Source organism: Balaenoptera physalus (assembly GCF_965194825.1).
Source record: "Balaenoptera physalus genome assembly, chromosome: 2".
Classification (NCBI taxonomy): Eukaryota; Metazoa; Chordata; class Mammalia; order Artiodactyla; family Balaenopteridae; genus Balaenoptera; species Balaenoptera physalus.
Genome location: NC_138883.1, coordinates 152,727,281 through 152,748,319, shown reverse-complemented (window position 1 = coordinate 152,748,319; position 21,039 = coordinate 152,727,281). Strand labels below are relative to the sequence as shown.

General features: G+C 46.9%; 2 long non-coding RNA genes across 3 annotated transcripts in view; one reads left to right on the top strand and one right to left on the bottom strand.

Annotated features, from left to right (window-relative positions):
* The window catches only part of LOC309655281, a 380,610-nt gene that overhangs the window by 291,349 nt on the left and 68,222 nt on the right, over nt 1-21,039 (bottom strand). The window lies entirely within an intron of this gene.
* LOC309654926 overlaps nt 15,899-21,039 on the top strand; it is a 34,069-nt gene continuing 28,928 nt past the window's right edge. For both annotated transcript variants that reach the window (XR_014260512.1, XR_014260513.1), the window contains exon 1: nt 15,899-16,925. This is a non-coding gene — a long non-coding RNA (uncharacterized lncRNA). The remainder of the gene's footprint in view (nt 16,926-21,039) is intronic.

Genomic DNA, 21,039 nt, shown 5'->3' with positions numbered 1-21,039 from the left:
GACCACCACTCCGCAGACGTTGGGTCAATGCCCCTCCTACGTTCGCTCATTGATAGTTGCTTGCTTGTGGGCAGGGCCCACTGCAGCACCGACCAATGGCTGAATGGGGCCCACTGTGGCACCGGCCAGTGCCTTAGCAGGACCTCTACGTTGCTCTAACCAGCCGGCATTAATGGTCTCCGGGTAACCGTTGCCTGGTAATGGGGTGGGGGGTTGGGGGGGTGGTAATGGCTTGCAGCAATGGCCGAGTGCTAAGGACTACGCACTGCAGCACTCTATTTCAATTCCTCAGAAATCATGCTTACATAGACATTGAAAACGCAGAGGCGCTAACCAATAAAACTTGATATGGACAGAACATCGCTCAATGAATCAACTTTTAATAAACATTTACATGGAAAAAAGATAATAGCAAATAGAATAATTTCATGAAAAATAAATATTTTTTATTTAAATGCTATAGAATGTTTAGAAATGAATTAGATAGCCTTAATGGAATTCATTTTCTCTATGCAAAGTTGTCAATCTTGCCAAAAATTTAATTGAAATATGTTTTTACATAGATGGAATGTATATGAATACAGAAAATCTGAGAGTTTATATACACAGAGATTACAATAATTTTTTCTTTAAACACTATTTTTAGCTTTTGCATACACACACACATATACAAACACAAGTTGCTTTATTAAAATGGAATTAAATCACTTAGGATGATAAGATGAATAGTTCCTTTGCATTTCAAGTAAGAAACTTCTCCCTCCAGTAATGGCAGACTAGTGTTATGGACTGAATTGTGACCCCCCCCACCAAACTTATGTGTTGAAACCCTAACCCCCTGTACCTCAGAATGTGACTGTATTTGGAGATAGGGTCTTTAAAGAGATTAAGTTAAAATGAGGCCATTAGGGTGGCCCTAATCCAATATGGTATCTTATAAGTACAGGAAATTTGGACACAGAGAGACCCCAGGAATACATACACACAGAGGAAAGGCCATGTGAAGACACAGTGAGAAGGTCGCCGTCTGCAAGCTGAGGAGAGAGACCTCAGGAGAAACAGCAGTGTGCATTCTTTTTAGAGAAATAAAATATCCTGGACATCAGATTGGATTTAATTTTTTCATATACAATGTCTAGCACTCAGTCAAAAATAATAGGGCACATAACAGAAAAATAATGTGAAACAATGAACAATAGAAACAGGGGATTCAGGTGAAGGTGTTATCAGTTATGATCAACATGTTTAAGGAACCATAAGAAGAGTTAAAGAAAGGAGAAACTATCAAGAAGGAACCAAAGGGAGATTCTAGAACAAAAAGACACAATAGCCACAATTAAGAATTGAATTGGTGAGTTTAACAGCAGCTGAGGAGAGGTGAAAGAAAATTAGTGAGCTGGAAGATAGGTCAAGAAAAAATATGCTAACTGCAGCACAAAGAGACAAGGGTGTAAGTCAAGTTCCAGTAAGAAAGAAGAGAGAAAGGGAAAGAAAACTTTCTGAAAAAATTTCAAAACTGAGAAAAAACATCAAGCCACAGTGTGAGAGTCATACAGAATCCAACCAGGTAAAATCAAAACAAAACCACACCTAAGTGCAGAATGGCCCCCAGAATCATCTTCCTGATGCACGGTGGGGCCTTAGCGTTTACCCACCATTGGTTGAGGAAGTGAATCCCTCTGACATCTGGTCTGCACTAGTCTGGGACCAGCGAGCCCCCAGGACGCTGGAGAAGATGCTGAAGCAAAGAGGAAAGACTTGCAGCCCGTGCTCCAGGTGGGATGCTGTCACCGCAGGTGAGCTCATGTGACCTGTGTACCACAGCTGAGTCAAAATCACACATGGGCTGCAGAGATGTGACGTGAGGAACCAGACGTGTTTGCTACGTAACTCGTTAAAAAGTGTTATCTAAAAACAAAAAAACTGCTAATATCATCTTCGACCTCTGTGTACAGTTAACCTCTTCACAAAGTCATGGCCTTCATTTGTTTTGGAGAACAGGTCTCTAATAATCAATAATAACATACATCGCCCACATATGAGAATGCTATATTGGACGAGTATCAAAACATTCTAGACAGAACCAGGGAACATCAAGAAAGTTTGAATGATTCTGTTAAGCATGGGCAAACCTGTCACTGCAGGAGCTGAGAGGACCCTGGGAGTCATGCTAATCAGCATCAAACAATGTTTCCTGAACATTTTGGGGAACAGATGACAGCTTCGTTCTTACTCACTGGGTGCTTAGGATTGGTGGCTTACACTATTCCCATTTGTTTGGCTACCGACTGTTTCTCTGACTTTTGCCAAATTTATCTAAACGTGAAGTGAGTTGAAAAAGTCGAGTTTCAAGCATTTTTTAAATAGCTGGGGGAAAGAAACCTGAGCAGGAAGCATTGAATCAGGTGCCATCAGCTGAACCAGCCGTTGCGACCTGCTGTGGAAAGTGACATCCTCAAGCCAAGATTTCAGTCCATCAAAAACCTGGCAGGATCCCAGAGCCACCTGTGATTTCTTCTTTCTTATATAACCAGCCAAATTAATTCTAAATGAGCAGTAAAATCAAAAGGCTTGCAGCCAGGCACCCCCCAGGGAGGACGTCTCTCCAAGCCCACTATCATTCTGTACTTCTACCCCGTTCTCCAGACCTTTCTTTGGAATGCTAGTTCATATGTATGTCATATTTATAAAGAGAAAACTTCAGGAAAGTGAGTTATTTAGGGAATAGATTTTGCTCAAGAGAAAGGTTGTCATATAAAGTCTGCTCGTATCAAAGACAGGATTAAATCATTGTTCGCCTTTGCTGCTCGTGGTACCGGCTGGATGGGTGTTTTATGTGATGCCCTTTTTTGGGGCGCCTATACCTTCCTTGCAGGTGTTGGTCTTCCTAATGCTTAGCTCACAGGAAGCTCTTTCTATATTACGAACTATTTCAATGCTCACAAAAAACATAGAGAAAAATAGAATGAAGACTCATAACCTCGCATCATTAAAAACAGTATTTTGCATCATTACCTCAGTTCTTATTAATTTAAAGAGATAGATCACTATAATTACAGTTTAAATCTCCCTTATATGCTTCTCCAATTCTTTCCATTTGATCCCTTCTGAAAGATAACTCTTATCATGGTTTTCGTGCTTAATTAGCCCCAATACTGCTTTGATGTTTTTGCATTATGTGAGGGTACATATTCATGAATAGTATGTTACAATTTATGTATATGGCCTGATACTGTATCAGTCTACATCGTATATTTTTCATTCAATATTTTCTATGATTTATCCATTTGGATACTTAAGCTCTAATTCACTCGTTTTAACAATTGAAAAAATTCCATTGTGTGAATGTACCAAACTGTAAGTACCCATTCTTGTGCCCACGGTCACTTAAAGTCATTCCCAGTTTCTGTCCAGCACAGGGAAAGCTGCAGCCAGTGCTCTCGGGCACGTCCCAGTGTGCGCGGGTGAGTGCCGCTCTGGGGAGCATTTCTAGAAGCCCCGCGGTTGGCTGGCGCACAGGTGTGCACCTTCCAGCCTATTAAGTGTCACCAAATTGCTTCCTGGAGCAGCGATCTGACCTCACAGGACGCTCTCAGTGACACCTGACTAGATGTGTCCAGGACAAGCAGGCGCCTCCAGATCATAACTGGGCAGGTGGCAATCGTAACTTAACCAATAATCTCTGCAGCAGAGAGAGCTGACCTGCACCCACAAGAGACCCTGACGTGGAGCTGGGATGGTTTTAGGGTCTCCTGTGATGAAATGTTTAATTCCCGGTCACGTGATCTGGCAGGCAGGTGATTAACCAGCTGATGTGCATCCAAAACTAATCTGCCTAAAGTCAGCCTACCTTGTTACATAATTGAATTGCATTCTGTAGGTTTAATTAGATTGTCACTGGCCAGCTCTTAGAGTTTTATTAATTTAATAGCATCCAAATTAAATGATCCTAGTCTTGTTGTAAAAACACTTCTGGGTGTCTTTACAAGAGCACTCATGCTCTCGAGGGTAGCCCAGAGGGACCTGCCTCACCATCCCTGAACTCCCAGGGCCAAGAAATCACAGAAATTGCAAGTGGGAGGCACCGGGAAAGGTGGGAGACACTCGGGGGGAGAAGAAGAGGCAGCCAGCGGGGTGCAGACTCCTGACGGTCAGCTTGGAGCTCCGTGACAGACCGGCATGTGCCCACTGGCCACACAGGTGGGACCCCCACATCCACCACTACCTGTGCCGCCTGGAGCGGGGTCTGGAACCCCCCGGCCCAACTTCCTCACCTGTAAAGTGAGGATGGTGAGAACACACACTCCAAGGACATGCCGTAAGATCCAGTGATGAGGCACCCACACGGCGCCCGGCACGTGGTGAGGCCAGCTCTGGGGGCTGCTGTGGATTGTGGGGAAGGCTGTCGGGTGTGACGAATCTAGCAGTTCCCGCAGGAAGCCCACCTGTGGTCCGGCCCCCTCTTCACTGTGGATGGAACGAGCATCGTGCGTGAGCCACGCTGGCTTCCAAGTCTCGGTTTCCTCCTCTGCAAGCCAGGCTGGTGGCACGTAAGCAGCCGTTCAGCGCGCAGAGGGCCCTCTGTGCTCCTGCTCTCCGGAGTTTGCACCGTCTCCACTGCATCTCACGCGGCAACGCCAAGAAGCAAAGCCATCCCCAAACCCAGAGGTGTGATGCCGGGAGCGGGTGGAGCGGAACAGAGTGAGCGCCCTGCTTTCTTCCCTCGGAGGAAGGACAGGAACCTCCTGTCTTCCTGTGGGTCAGGTGGAAACATTGACCCACTTGGTAAATTCCTCCTAGAATTTAGTGCTTCACAGATGCCCTTACACTCTACCCATCATGTTCCCTAAATCCACCACACTGCCCTTGGCTCCCGGCTGGATGAGAAGCTGTGCTTGCTCAGAGCCCCGGAAACATGAAAATCCTTTTTACACTTGACATCTGATCGTCCTCATCTACTACGTTACAGCATTGTGAGACCCTCAGATCTTCTTTAGAGGGAGGCAGAATAAAAATTGTCTCTCGAATTTCTAAACAGTCATATTTCCTGTTCTCACTTCTGCCATCTGGAGGAATGGCATTTTGATTGGGGGAGGGGGTGTATTGAATATATTTTTAATGTTCTGTGTACTATGATGTTTTGACATCCTGAAGAACCTTCCTGGCTGGGGAGACTGCCCTCCTGGGATGAACCAGTTCTTAGAGATGGCAAAGGGCCCAGTGGGAGGAGCATGTGAAACGCAGACCAGCCAACCCAGAGCCAGACCCCGTCTCCCAGCCCTTGCGCCCCGGGGTGGCACTTCTCCTCTGCCTGCATCATCCAGGACCAGGAGCCAGGTGACCAGGCCCACGCCTATAGCCCAAAACCCCTTAATTCTTCAAACTAGCCAGCCCTAAACTGTTCACCTGCCTGCCTTCCGTTTCCTGCAGACACCCCAGCAAAGGCCAAGGCTGTGGCTCTCCCCTCCCTCCAGACCAGCCTGGTGCTTCCCCACTTGGCCCTGCATGGCGTCCATGCCTCCTGCCTCCTGTCTGCAGGACCCATGAGGGTAATACAATCTGTTTTCTCCTGAGCCTCTCCTCTGCGTCCTCTTGTGGCAGCACCTGCCTGACCATCTCATAAAAGAATACAAAACAGAGAGTCAGGGTGAAGAGGAGCCAAGTGGTCCTGCAAGCTTAGCTCGTGATCATAGTTTTGGTGAAAAGAACAGAAATGAAGTGAAAAGGAGATTTCTGAAAACAGGGAGGAGACACCTGATGACCTCCTACGTGCATTCCTCCTGCCTCCAGCTGTGTTATCTCCCCCTCCTCCCTCTAAGCATCACCATGTCAAGAGCCCCAGAGCTGCCTCTCTCCAGCTGCGCCCCCAGGGCAGCGCCTGCACGGGAGGGGGCTGCCCTACCAGCCTCACGAACCATCCCCACCCCCCCGCCCTCCGCCGGCTCGGCGATGGCTCCTTACCCCGGAGGTTGTGTAATTACTGTTTCCTGTCAGACAGTTGGCACTTTAATCAGTCTGGTAACTTTTAATTATTGCTGTACTATGTTGTGGGCATATTGTAGAGTCTGTTTCTGCTTCAAAATGCTGTATTTTCTGTTTGCTTTTACAAAATGAAAATTCTTCCCAATTCTTTCCCACCCACTGAGGGGAAAAAAGACGGAAAGCATTTCTGGCAACATATATCATCATCACAGTAATCAGTAATCTTTATCGTGGTTTGATGATGACTATATAATTCTCTAACCGTACACGGCCTCCTACGAGGTGCCGTACAGAGGGCGTGACATCTAGAGCGTCCCCTGCCTTCTGGAGGATTAAACTCAACCAGTGTGAGGCTCCAGTCCTCCCCAGTACACAGCCCACCCCCACCAGTTAGAGCCAACATTTGACCCTCTTCCTCCTAAATAGGGAGACATAGTGAATCCTAAATACTGAACTCAAATACTGAAGAAAGGAGGGGGATAGCTAATATGGTTGGGTACATTTTAAAAGCCACTTACCAACCTCAAGTTCTGCTTTTCTTTTTTAGATAATCGTTTAGTGCTTTATCTGGGAATGCAGTTGCATTTGAATAGGGACTTCCTAGAGAAAATGTGCAAAAATTACACTGTTGCTGGAAACGTCCATTTCAGTGGCAGCCCACTGAGACTGATGGCTGAGAGGCGCCCCGTCCCGTCCAGAGTCCAATAGTAGTTTTACTACTTCTTATCGCTTGGTCAGCCCCTCCGGTCTTCAGTCTTCTCCCCTGCAGAATGGGGACCACCTGCTAACTCAGCAAGTTAGCGTGAGGACAGAGGTATCCACATGCGCACAGACTTGTGAGCCTTTGTGCAGTTGGTGCCCCAGAAATGTGGTTTTTCCTTCTTTCCTACCTTAAGGGCTTCCTGTCTCCCCCAGTCCAGTCCTGCACAGGAAGGTGAACTGAACACCCAGTGCCCATCCTCACTTGGCCAGGCTGAAGAAATGCCTAGGATCCAAGCACGTTCTTGTTCTCTTTTCCCTTCCTTCCTTCCATAAATGGGAAATGCACATAATTTAAAAATCAATTACGGAAAGGCTCAGAGTTTTAAACCGCCACTGTTACACTCCTCCCTCCAACCCTCTTTTCCAGAGCCAATGTCTTATCCACTCTGCTAGGTGCTCCTGCTGGAATTCATCTCCTTATAAATTATAAACAGCAGGCTTATGTCCCTGCATCTCGGCTTATTAGTTTCAGATTCACTTTAGGTTGTGCTCCTGTTCTGCTGGATGAGGAAGCTGCCCTCTTAAATCCTACCAACTCTCTCGTTTAGTCACATGGACAGCGTTCGCATCCATGTAAGACAAGCTCATAACAGAAATGGATGCTATTGTAACTGTGTAAGCGTTTTTCTTCATAAGTCCAAGTTGTGTACCCTAACGTCCAGAACTCGGGATCTGGCCTGTTAGTCGGCCTCAGAGCTGCCTCTGTGCTGGAGGAAGCTGGGGTTGAAGAATGTTGGCATCTGTCCTTTTTTATCAACTTTACTGGGATAGAATTGACAAACAGGAATTATATATATTTAAGGGGGACCTCTTGATGTTTTATATAACACATCTACCACCTCACGTAATTACCTTTTGTGTGTGTGTGTGGTGAGAACACTTCAGATCTACCCCTTAACAAATTTCAAGTACACACTGCAACATTGTGAGCTGTGGTCACCGAGTTGTGTATTAGATCCCAGAGCTTACTCGTCCTGCGTAGCTGAAGCTGTGCACCCCTGGGCTAGGATGTGGAGGAATCGGAGCTCTTATACGCTGCTTACAGCAATGCAAAATGGTGACGCTCTTTGGAAATTGGTCTGGCAGTTCCTCAAATTATTAACCAGTTATCCTATGACCCAGAGATTCTACTTCCTGTCATATACCCAGGACAAATGAAAACACATATCCACACAGAACTTGCATGTGAGTGCTCACAGCAGCATTATTCCTAATAGACAAAAGCAGAAACAACCCAAGTGTCCATCAGTGGATGAACGGATAAGCAAAAGATGGTGAATATTATTCATCCATTGAAAGGAATGCAGCACTGTTCTGACACGAGCTACACTGTGGATGAACCTTGAAAACATGCTCAGTGAAAGAAACCAGCCACAAAAGACCACATGCAATATGATTCCATTCACATGAAAATCCGGAGTAGAGAACTCTGTAGAGAAGATCAATCTGTAGTGGTTGTTTGGGGCTGTGGTTTGGAGGAAAGTGAGGGAATGGGGGCTGGTAGCTAAAGAGTCCTGTGTTTCTTTTTGAAGTGATGAAATGTTCTAAAGTTGTGGTGATGGTAACACATATCTGTGAATACACCAACAGCCATTGAATTGTGTACTTTAAATGAGTGCATTTCATAGTATTTGAGTTATGTTTTCATGAAGCTGATTTATTTAAAACAAAGGAGAATGTTGGGGGTTCCCTGGCTCCGTGCGGGGAGACTGTGGGCTGCGTCTGTGCCATGGAGGGGGCATGGGCAGGGCAGGATGGACCTTGGGAGGATTGCCGCTGAGCGCAGCAGTTTAGTGATATCCCTCCTCCACGCTGCAGGCCCCAGGGCAGCTGTGGGCTGTAGAGGCGGGAGTGGGGACCCCAAGGCGGTCTGTTCCTTGGACGTTCTTGTTTCCGTTAGCCGGCATTCCCCTTGGATATAAAGGACCACATCACAGATGGCACTTGGGTCTCAAAAGCACCGCAACCCCTGGCCTCTCTTTCTGATTTTAAAGTTTATACAGGGACTAAGGGAAATTTGCTTCCTTTCTTGCTCTCTGCTTTTCTCACCTGGACCCTTTATTGCATGCCCCACCAGGGAGATGTCACAAGTCATGTCCCTGAGGTGTCTTAGGATGAAAAAGGAATTCTTTTTTTTTTTAATTAATTAATTAATTAATTAATTTTGTCTGCACCAGGTCTTAGTTGCAGCATGCGGGATCTTTTTAGTTGCAGCATGTGGGATCTTTTTAGTTGCAGCATGGGGACTTCTTAGTTGAAGAAAAAGGAATTCTTGTTAAGTGTACATCGCATGGCTGGTTCTTTCAGATTCTTCAGTGAGGGACTCAGCATAAAAAGAACAGACTTCCGTGAGGCTTCTGATATTGCAAAAACACTCATCTGTGTTTTGTTCGTGGGACTAGGGCTAGTGATTGAAGTCCTGTTCTCCTCATTAACCGCATCCTGATGGAGGCTCCAGTGTGATTTAAGGTGTCCTTATCTTTCAAATTAGCTCATCATGAGTGGAAGGGAGGCTCATACATCTCCCTTGTTCGGACAAGGCGTTTGAGGATGGATGCCGCATTCTGTAAAAGATGCCCACACCAGGGAGGGTGGAAGACAGGCACCCAGGTTTTTAAGAATGTCGGGGTGCAGTTCTGAAGAGGAGGAGTGTCTCATCTCTCCTTAAAGGCAGAGCAGTGCCCCTCACAGCTGACTCAGGGAGCGTTCCCATCCCCTGGCCCTCACTGTGCAGGGGCTGCAGAGAGCAGCTCTCTGGTGACCACTAGCAGTCACCTTTCCCACAGACGGGCACATTTGGAATCGAATGACCTTGCTGCCATTGGACACTCAGATACTTCATGAGCTGGACAAGTAAAATGCAAAGGGCTCAAAGACTCCTTCCTTTTTCTTAATGAACTTTGGAAAACGCTGTTTGAAAGTGTTCAGTTCCGCTGATGTTTCTGGGGAATAAGTGAGACTGCGTGTCCCTGGCTGCCTGAGCGAGGGTCTTACCGCCTTGGATGTCTTTTAACAGCCCCAGCTCCACCCTTTCCTCATGAAAAGGACAGAAGGACACTAATGTTGAGTCTAATCCCCTCGACATCACATTTCACTTCCTGGAGTTCATAGGGGACCGTCCCAAAGGCTTGGAATGATGTTATTTCTGAGAATTGTTTCTTCATCTGACAGGTTCCCTCCATCTACATGTTCTTTTATATGAAAACTGGAACGAACGTGTCTCCTTGGTTGGACCATAAAAAAAAGGCCAGGCTATCAGACACCCGTTCCTGCGAGGTCCCGCGTGCGGAGTCCTCCATCCCCTGGCGTCCGTGGGACCCTGGAAATAGTGGGGCTGCTGTTCTGTGTTTTCAGAGACCTGCAGGGTCACTGCTATAATGTGGGGACATTTGTGTGGGTTGTGGCTGCTCTTTCCTTCTTGACCATTTTTGGGGGTAGAAAACTTGACTTTGTCATTAACTGCTGTACACTGAATACTTGTGTCTCCTCAAAATTCATATGGTGAAACCTAACCCCCAATGTGACTGTGTCAGGAAGTGGGGCCTGTGGGAGGTGATGAGGTCATGAGGGTGGAGCCCCCATGATGGGATCAGTGTCCTTATAGAAGAGACCCCAGAGAGCCTCCAGCCCTCCCTCCAGGTGAGGACAGTGTGTGAAGACACTGTCTGTGGACCAGGAAGTGTGCTCTCACCAGACACTGAATCTGTCGGTGCCTCATCCTGGACGTCCAGCTTCCAGTAAGAAATGAATGTCTGTTATTCTTGAGCCCCCAGTCTGCAGTGTTCTGTTATAGCAGCCCAAACGGACTTAAGACAACAACTCAGAACCAGTTAGGGGTTCAGAAGGATTATCTGGTAAGGACTTAAATGGACAACACATAAAACCATGTCTTCTGAAATCCATCGCGGCTTGTCTATTTTGTAAGCAGAACCCAAGTTTTGTTCCTTAATTGCTGCCATTGGCTCTTCAGGCCTGCTTTTAACTTTCTGTCTACTATGATCCAAAGCAGCAAGAAAGATGTTACCATGAAAAAATTGTTTTCTGATTTTTTTTTTGTATCGTAGGTAAGAGAATTGCTTTTCCTTATTCTCATTTGCAATGTTCCAGAGGAAAACTAAGCAGAGCAAAACAGCATCCAAAAGCAATCTCTCTGTTTGCTGTCACCCACCTTCACTCTGGGCATGCTGCTGTAGCAGGACTGTCACTGGTGTGCGTTTGCCCTCCTGGCTCTTGGTGTCTCCCCGGCAGCCGGATGCCTGACCTGGGGAGGCCGGTTTCTGTGTCCCTCCTGGTGGGGACGGCAGAAGGCACCCTGGAGCCCAGGGCCCGGGAGGGCGCGATTACAGCACTGGTGTCTCTGCGCCCCAGCCTCGCTGCCTGCTTGGTGGCTTTCCTTTCTCCTGATTCCTATAAACTAGTCGTCCCCTCACTGGGGAGAAGGTGGGGAGTAGATGAGAAAGAAATCTCACCGGCCACGACCTCACATGGTGGCTGGAGGCTCGCCAGCCCCCGGACCCCTGTTCCCTGGAGCTGACACACTGGCCGTGCAGTCCAGTGCACCTCTGTGACGAGTGTTCACAGCGCCCAGAACTTGTGTATTTCTTTTCACTCTCATGCAAAGTGTAAACACCGTGTAGAATTCGTTCGGTAGATCAAGACTAGAAGTGAGTTTCTTCTGCAATATTTTCCTTTTAAAAGAAATATAGTACAGACATAATTGATGAGGAAGCTTTTGAGGACAGACCAAGGCTATTCCTTCTTAAATTCTCTTTCCCCAGCCTGCAGAACAGATTGCCAAGCCAGCTGTTTACGTGAAATCGAGGTTATTCCCTGCCAGCACCTAGGAGCAAAGGGAGAGGATTTTTTTAAGAAGTAGAAGACACCCAATTTCAGAAGATTTTGCTGAGTAATTTTCTCATTACTTCCATTCAGGCTACTTGCTTGATCCAGAAACAGGTTTCTAAACTGGAAAAGGGGGCGTTGAAAGGTTGACAGCAACAGCGTGTGTTCCCCGGAAGCATTTTGTAATGACCGTCATTTCAAAGGTCTCTGCTCCAGTGAAGGCACCTCGAACCCAAACCCTCTGCCCTTCGAGTCCTCAGATGTGACAGTGCTGTGGGCAGAAGCCTGCTTCCACCTGTTCAGTGTGAATAGGAGGCTGATGTGTACCAGGAAGAGCGCATGAGAAGGCTCGCCCCAGACGGCAGAGCAGAAAAGCAGCGGATTGTTATTTATGTTGCTATTGTTCACACTTGCTCTCTGCTTGTGGTTGATTGCATAGAAACGACCCATCATTTCCCATGGAAGCTTATGAAAATCATTCCTCTGTAGCAAAGTTACTTGAAAATAATCCACCCTTTCTGACTTACTTCACTCTGTATGACAGACTCTAGTCCACCCACCTCACTACAAATAACTCAATTTCGTTTCTTTTTATGGCTGAGTAATATTCCATTGTATATATGTGCCACATCTTCTTTATCCATTCATCTGTCGATGGACACTTAGGTTGCCACCTAGAGGGGTGGGATAAGGAGGGTGGGAGGGAGACACAAGAGGGAGGGGATATGGGGATATATGTATACGTATAGCTGATTCACTTTGTTATAAAGCAGAAACTAACACAACACTGTAAAGCAATTATACTCCAATGAAGACGTTAAGAAAATAATTATAATCCACTCACCCCCACTGCTGCACGCCGACGCACACACATCCAGAAGGTGACAGAGAGCCTTGGATGGACAGGGCTGGGGTCCTCCTTACTCCAATGTCACGCTGTAACTTGAGGTGCTCAAGTTTTCTCAGTGGGTGCTCTCAATCCATGCACAGTGTTGATCTTGGAAGTTTCTCGCAACAATGGAGAGACGTCAGCCTGGGGATAGCTCTGTTCATCTTTGGGCAAAACATCCTCCTGGGATCTCGGCTTCCTCGTCTACAAATTGGGACTTTGTAAGACCGGCACCGCTTACCTGCAAAAGTTCTCTTGGAGATTCAATGAAATAGTGGTTTCAGAATTTCTGAGGTAACTTATAAATAGTATTCAAATATTGTAAGGTTTACTTTATTTTGCATCAAATGAAACAGGAGTATCTTATGTATTTGACACTCCATGTACGAGGGCATTAAAATAACTTACATTAAAAGAATTGATCTTGGGCTTCCCTGGTGGCGCAGTGGTTGAGAATCTGCCTGCTAATGCAGGGGACACGGGTTCGAGCCCTGGTCTGGGAAGATCCCACATGCCGTGGAGGAGCTAGGCCCATGAGCCACAACTACTGAGCCTGTGCGTCTGGAACCTGTGCTCCGCAACAAGAGAGGCCGCAACAGTGAGAGGCCCGCGCACCGTGATGAAGAGTGGCCCCCGCTTGCCACAACTAGAGAAAGACCTCGCACAGAAACGAAGACCCAACACAGCCATAAATAAATAAATAAATAAACAAACAAACAAACAAACAAATAAATAAATAAATAAGAAAGAAAGAAAGAAAGAATTGATCTGGTTGCTTTTGTTTCCCATCTAAATAGTGGTGGTTTCTTTGCCAGTTAATGTGAGGTTAAAATTGCAACTTATTTCTCTTCACTTAGCGATAATAATTACAACTTATACTTTGTTATTACACTTAGAAGCAGTAACAGTATACTTATACTAATGGGCAGTGGTGGTCACAGCTTACATGTGTGAGAGCTTTCTACTTGTTCGACACTGTTCTAAGCATAACACACACTCTCTCTTAATCCTCCTAATAGCCTTATGAGATGGGTACCATTCTCCTGTCTTACAGCTGGGGATACTGGGGCACGGGGAATTTAACTAGCTTATTCATGGTTGCACAGCTGGTAGTGACAAGGCCAGGACGTAAATGTCCAGGCAGTCAAATTCTCGAATCTGCATTCTTCACCAGATGCCACACAGACCCACTGTTTTCTATATTTTCAAGGAAAGTCAAGTTTGTATTGTTGGGTACGGAAATTTCCAAATTGCCTTGTAATAATCTGAATTCATTCATCCCTTATGACACTTCATCAAAAGAAAAGCAGATAATATACTCTCTTTCAGAAAAGGATAAAAAACATTTTAAAAAATGAAGTCATTTGTCCACAATAATAACTCTGGGATTAAAAGTTGTGGTCTCTGGTGCTTTGTTTGTTGACTGTTTCAATGGTCACTGAACTGGTCGATTACAGGCCATTTTATTCTAAGGCCAGACAGCGAATGAGGACTTCAGATGCGGGGCCCCTGGGGGGCACCAGCTGCCCTGTTTTCTGCTCAGACGGTGACTCCCAGCTGTGGGACTGCCTCAGTCGGCTCCTAGTCGGGAAGTCTGGCCTTTGGAGGAGGGAGAGGATGAAAATAGGAGATGAAGGCTTGCACAGCTGTTGAAAAGACCGTCCTGGGGGTCCAGGAAGGCCCTTCAGGACTCTGAGAATCCAAAGGCCATAGGGACGCTTGTTCACGCTCAGGGTCACGCCGTGGCCTTGAGCTCCCCCTGCTGGAGCTCGTACCTGCCCAGCCGCCCTTTCTCCAGCCTGGAGGGAACGCGGTGGTTGGCGAGGGGTCTTGGGAAGGAGGACTCCAGTTCTCGTCTTTGCCTTTGGGCAGGAGTGTACAGGGTGGGGTGACGCGGCGTCAGTGTTAACAAGCGGTAGCCGACACGATGGATGGAGGTGTGCAAAGAGTGCAAAGGGGACTCTGGGCCTCAGGCCGGGAAGCTGATGGCAGAAACGTCGCAGGAGGGAGATTGTCACCCCCTGGGGTCTCCGTCACCAGCACATGAGGAGCCAGAGGAAACAAGACTGGCTGGAGGCCAGGGCAGGGCAGAGGGACAGCGGCAGGTGGGCACAGCTGGGTGGAGGGTTTTGCTCTGACTGAGTGGCAGGCATGGAAGGGATTTGAGCAGAGAAATGAGGGAACCTGACAGGTCATGTGAAGGCATCAGCGGACCCAGCGCAACAGGAGGGCGGGGAGGCTGTCAGGGGGGCGGAAATGATGGCTGGACCCCAGCGGGGGACGCCCTAACATTGGTGACTTCTGAAGGCTGTGGGGGACGAGTTGGGGATGGGCTGGACATGGGTGTGAAAGCGAGCAGTTGAAGCTGACCCACCAGGCAGCCTGGCCTCCTGGGCAGGGACCAGCAGCCACGCGATCAGAAGGGCCTGCGCTTCGCTTAATGCTCCGCTGTGTCGTCTTGAAATCTTTGATTATTTTTAAACAAGGGACTGTATTAGTCAGCTCAGGCTGCTGTGACAAAGTACCCCAGACTGGGACCTTAAACGGCAGACATTCGTTGTCTCCCAACTCTAGGGGGCTGGAAGCCTGTGATCAAGGCCTCTCTCCTGAGTGTGTAGACGCCGTCTTCTCCCTGCGTCCTCACGTGGTCATTCCTCTGCGTGTGTCTGTGTCCTGATCTCCTCTTATAAGGACACCAGTCCTATGGGATTAGGGTCCCACCCTAGTGACCTCATTTTACTTTACCTCTGTAATTATCTGTCTCTAGATACAGTCACATTCTCAGTTGCCAGGGTTTGGGGCTTCAACACATGGATTTAAGGGGGACATAATTCGACCCAAAACTCCATTTTCACTCTGCCCCAGTGTTTCTGGCTTGAGCAGCTGGCAGAATGAGAGGACAGTTATGAACTTGGGAGACTGAGAGGCCAGCTTTCTTGCAAGGAGGGGAGATCGGGGGGTTGGACTTGCTGAGTCTGAAACAGAAAAGTGAAGTTATCAAGCAGGCAGTTGATGCACGGTGTGCTGTTCAGGGCAGGAGGTGAGCTGGGGATAAACGTGGAAATGACTGTGTACAGAGGTTTTAGGTGGCGTCCCCCAGACGACAGGCCAGGGGCCAGCCCGAATGTAAGAGCAGAAAGTTGGACACACCAGCCCGGAGTGTTGATAAAGAGCATATGCTGAATCCAGGGACTGGTGTCCCCCATGCCGAGGGGGGAGGGGGGGTAAGGAAGGGGCGGGGTCTTTGTGGAGGGGTCATGAGGGGGAGGAGAGAGGACGGGGAAATCCCAGTGGCCTGGGCCCTGGTGGAACCTTGTGTTCCAGGAGAGAGGCCTGGGGGGCTCAGTGGGAGGAGAAGGAGGGGAGGGGGTGGAGGTGGCCGCTCGGCTGCCCTGGGCACATCCTGCAGGCCCGGGTTTAAAACGACTCCTTCTCAACCACTCAGAAAATCACCCCAAATGCCGGGGAGAGTGACATCATTTTAGAGAGAGTTGCATCTACTTCAGTTATTTTTTAAGTCACCTGTTGGTAAACTGTGGTATTTTCCTTGGTAGTCGTCATACCTAACTGCACACTTGTTATGACAGTGGGTCTGAGCTGCAAGCTGCGAGCTGAAAACAGCTGTTGGCTGGTGCAGACTTTCTGCAAAGTGCATGTTGCCACGTGGCCTTGCTGCCTGGGGGAGGGGGAGGCATAAGGAGGATTCTCGTTTCTAACCCAGCACAGACTTGGGGCTTGATAGCTGGCGCTGCATCCTCAGCAGTTGTCTTTCTCTCTCCATGTTGCAAAACCATCTGCGGGGCAACGAGAAGGCGACTACACAGCCCTGGGGTTCCTGCGTCGGATGCCACGAGCACCTGTAAATGGTGAATTTCAGAAACACATAGATGTATGTGGAGAGCTTAAAAAAAAGAAAGAAGCAGGTGTAGAAGCACACATGTGTATGGTAGCCGTAGACTTAACACCATGTATGTGCATGTACACACACACACGGAAACATATATACACACGCATGGCTGGAATGCATTTGCCACTGTTTTTTCAGTTCTATTTGTGACTTTTCTGATAATAAACTGCTCTCCAGCACAGCAGCGCTGGATCTCTCATAAATATTTATGGTGACATTTGGTGCCCCTGAAAGCAGCCCCTTTCTCCATGTGACAAAGCACTAGGGGAAGTGACAGGCAGGCCCCTGTCTGCCTTTCCAGTCTGCCGCGGCAGCAGGCCCTGGCACGTCTCGGTGGACAGGCTACTGTGGACGTGCTGTCCCTCGCTGCTGGGGGGGAGGTCAGGGTGCAGCGTCTACAAACAAGATCTCTGCCGGCCGCCCTTGCGTAGGTGCTGTGTTGGCGCGTGGAAATAAAAACAGCATTTCCAGTGTATCGGGTGTGCCCCGCACTCGCTCACACCTGGACGACCCACAGCAAAGCAGCCTGCAGGGCGAGGAGAGGTATGTGGGAACACTGCACTTCCTGCTCGGTTTTTCTGTAAACCTAAAACTGCTCTAATAAAAGAAAATTTTTGGATTTAAAAGGGGTGGGGGAGTTGGATGGTGTTTGGGAACAGAAGAATTAAAGCCACCTGCCGTTCTACCTCCAAGGAAGCCTAGTTATACCTTTATTTCATGAACATGCTGTTTACCAGGGACGGGATCTGTGTCCTCTTGGTTCCAAGTGTGACCTTTGACCAGCCGAGGGCCCACAGGGGCCAGAGCCTTACTGAGTGACACACCAAAGGACACTCGTCCGAGTGTCTGTGCTCAAGGGATTTGGAGCATATCTGAAGGGGAAATTATATTTGTTATTGCATTTTTCTGCTTTTTTAAAAATCACAGTGTTTTCGAGTTCATTAAAGTTTTGAAAACGCAGAACAAAAGGAAAAACGAAATAACTGTCAGCTATCCAATCACTTTTGAAATATGTATTCTCAAGATTGGGGTGTCTATTTTTCTCAGTATTTTCGTATGAGTACCTGTTTACGTTTTTCCCAGTTAAGATGACACTGAATTTGCAGTTTGGATGTTTTCTTTCTTTGCATTCACCACTACACCATGCTTTTCCCCATAGTGTAAAATATTCCTAAAATTACAGATTTTGATGGCTGTATTGGTGGTCACCACATGTATCATAATGTATTTAACTCTTCCCTTGTTATGGGTGTCGAAGTAGCTTTCAGGTTGGAATTATTATGAATTATCCTTCAATAAATGCAGACAGCTTCTAAAGGGTAAGATTATTAGGTTAAAGATAAATTCTTAATGCTCTTGATAAATATTGCCAAACCTACCTCATCAGCTATAGATGTTGATGTTATATAACCAACAATGTGATAGAACACTTAATGTTAGGCATTTAAAACATATTTCCCCACTTAATAAGTGAACTTTGATATCTCATCTTCCTTTATGTTTTGATATCTTCAATTATTATTGAGATTAAACATGTTTCCATTGGTTGATTGGCCATTGCAGTTCTTTCACTAATTTCCTGTTATGGTAATTGTTGACAGTTTTTCCCAATACCTATTGAAATGGTTTTTTTTTCCTCTTGGCTTGGCATTAGCTCTTCACACGCTGTGTTAATTTTGTCCTTTTTCCCCACTCTGACTTAACTGCCGTGGTATCTGAGCTGTCTGTGAATTTGCAAATAAAGCCAGGAAGGACACGGGTCTGAGGGAGGAATCTTACAGGACACCTAATCTCTTCATTATATAAGTTATTTTATTTTAGAGACTTCACATAATTTCTTCAAAATCTGAGAGGCAAGTAATGACAAAATGGGACTAGAACTCAGAGCTCTAGGCACCAAACCCGTGTTCTTTTCACTAAGTTACGTTGCTTGGCTTCAGGTAAAGCAGATGATTTTCATGCACTGTGACCCAGGTGACAGCCGGGCAGTCCAAGCTTCCCAAGTGTGGGGAAGTCCCTGCTTCCTGGTATTGAAATTAGGATGATTCAATACCCTCATCCCAAATATGGCTCAAAAAGACAAATAAACTAACCAAAAAATCCACCCAGCCACCACCACTACCACCTGTAACAGCTGGGGCAATGTTTTAGGAACTTGAATTCCTTGCTTGTGTTGAATTCTTATCCGGTCTTCCAGCTGTTTCCTTTTTCTGCCCCACATTCCCTGAAATATTGAATACACCGACTTTGTGTTGTTTCCATTTAAAATCACCCACACGATGTAGTTGCTTGTGCGTCCTGGGCCCTTACCTAAAAACTGGAAAAGCAAACAACATGAAGCAGTGATCTCCTTCCAAGTGTCGCACACTGTTCACTGAGAACCCACGGTGCGCTGGGCACTCTGCAAGACACAGGGGCCAATTCAGGAAGAAAAGCAGCTCCCGTTTGGTGGTGCAAAAAAAAAAACAAAAAAACTAGTGCTGGGCTTCCCTGGTGGCGCAGTGGTTGAGAGTCTGCCTGCCAATGCAGGGGACACGGGTTCGAGCCCTGGTCTGGGAAGATCCCACATGCCGTGGAGCGACTAGGCCCGTGAGCCACAACTACTGAGCCTGCGCGTCTGGAGCCTGTGCTCCGCAACAAGAGAGGCCGCGATAGTGAGAGGCCCGCGCACCGCGATGAAGAGTGGCCCCCGCTTGCCGCAACTAGAGAAAGCCCTCGCACAGAAACGAAGACCCAACACAGCCATAAATAAATAAATAAATAAAAATTAAAAAAAAAAAAAAAAAAGCCACATCAAAACTTTGAAAAAAAAAAAAAAAACTAGTGCTTTGAGAAAACTACCTTTTATTAAACTAATGTGTTGAGTTGCTCACATCGAGGTAGAATTCTTACGAGAGGTCATGGGATAATGTTGAGGGTTGGGTGGAGCATAAGGGAGGCTTAATGTTAAATGTCAGTTTCTAGGTCTCCAGGTACTCAGACCCTCCTCCTGGCCCCTCCCCCTCTCAGGCCCTCCCCCTCCACCCCCTCCTGTCATCTTCCCCTCCTGCCTGCACATCCTCACTAACCACCCCCTTACCCACGAAGGAGAGGCACTCTCTCGGCCCATTTGGACCTTCCTGTTAATGACCTAAAGGCGATTTCCCACAATCGCGGTAGCCAAACTGTTGCAAGTTTTCCTAATCAATAATCATTTCTCTCTCCAAAGACCTCTGCTGGCAATTCTCAATGTAACATTTTTTTTCCTCTCAGACCACATGATTCAAATTTCCTCTTTTAATCCATAAATAATATCCTTGGTAATATACCCTGAGTGCTGATAACTTGCAAGGCACCATGCGAGGCAATTATGGTAAACGCCACTTAATTCAACTCGGAAAATAACCGTGTGAGATAGGTATTATTATTGCTATTTTGCAGGAACCGTAAATAAATTGCCCTTCGTTTCACGGATGGTAAATTGCAGAAGAAGCATTTAATCGCCAGTGTGTCTCATTTTAAGCCCCTCACTCTTAACAAAAACTCTCAAAAATGTTTAGAGAACTCTAAGAAGTTAAATAATCTCTTCATATCTCTAAGCTTCAGTTTTCTCACCTAAAAAAAAAAGCACAAAAAATAGTAATGAAACCCCTTCCTCTGAAAGATTCCTGTGAGCACCGGAGGGGATTGTATATGGAGGTGGGTACGTCCTCCTGCCTCCCTCCAGGGTGGGGCCTGTTTCCCCTCCCCTTGAATCACCTTGTCACTTGGTTTGACAACACGATGCAGTAGAAGTGACGCTGTGACATTTGGGGCAAGCTCCCAGGAGATCCAGATTCACTCTCTTGGAGCCTGAGCACCGTGGAAAGAAGCCACCTGGTCTACCAGAGCCAGCAGCCATGTGGATGGGAACTGAGGACCCAGGTGGGGCCACAGCCTGGGAAGGAGTCCTTCTCAGACCTTCCAGCCCAGCCCCGCAACTGCCAGCTGTCACTCATGAGTGACACCCGCGGGACCTGCAGAAGGACCCCCCAGTGAAGATGGATACACTCTTGCTCAAAGTCCTTAAGTTTGTTTGTGTGACACAGGTCTGTACATGTTTTGTCTGGTGGCCAAGAGTGGATGTCCAGCAAATGGAAATGTCATTCCTGTCCCTTCCCTCCCATCCTTGGGAGAGACTAGACCACACGCAACAGGAGGGCAGGAAAAGTGTGTTTTCCCCTGTTCTGTTCCCAGTGTTTGTGCTGCACATGGCATCAGAAGATGTTTGAAGAAAAGCAACTCGACTCTGTAAAAAGGACTAAGCCTCAAGATCTGTTTAAATTTTCCGACTGGCCTTCAATCAACTTGAGTTTGAGAAATGATGACCACACAGCAGACTTGTATAAACAACTTTAAGTATCATGTGTCCACTAATTACATTGTAAATGCAATGTAAAATTTTATATGTTGCTTACCATATTTGGACTAATCGAAAGCTATTCTAAAGCAAAATCCTAGACCAATCTCTACATCTGTGGTGTCAAACAGACTCTCCTATATCCCTTTGTCGTTTATGTGCTGTCTTGCATCAGCTCTTGCATTATTTGGAAACTTTTCTATTTTTCCACTTACATGCTCACGTGTTTACGAAGGACTGACTCCTTGAGAACCAGGGCATGCATCATAATTTCTTGAC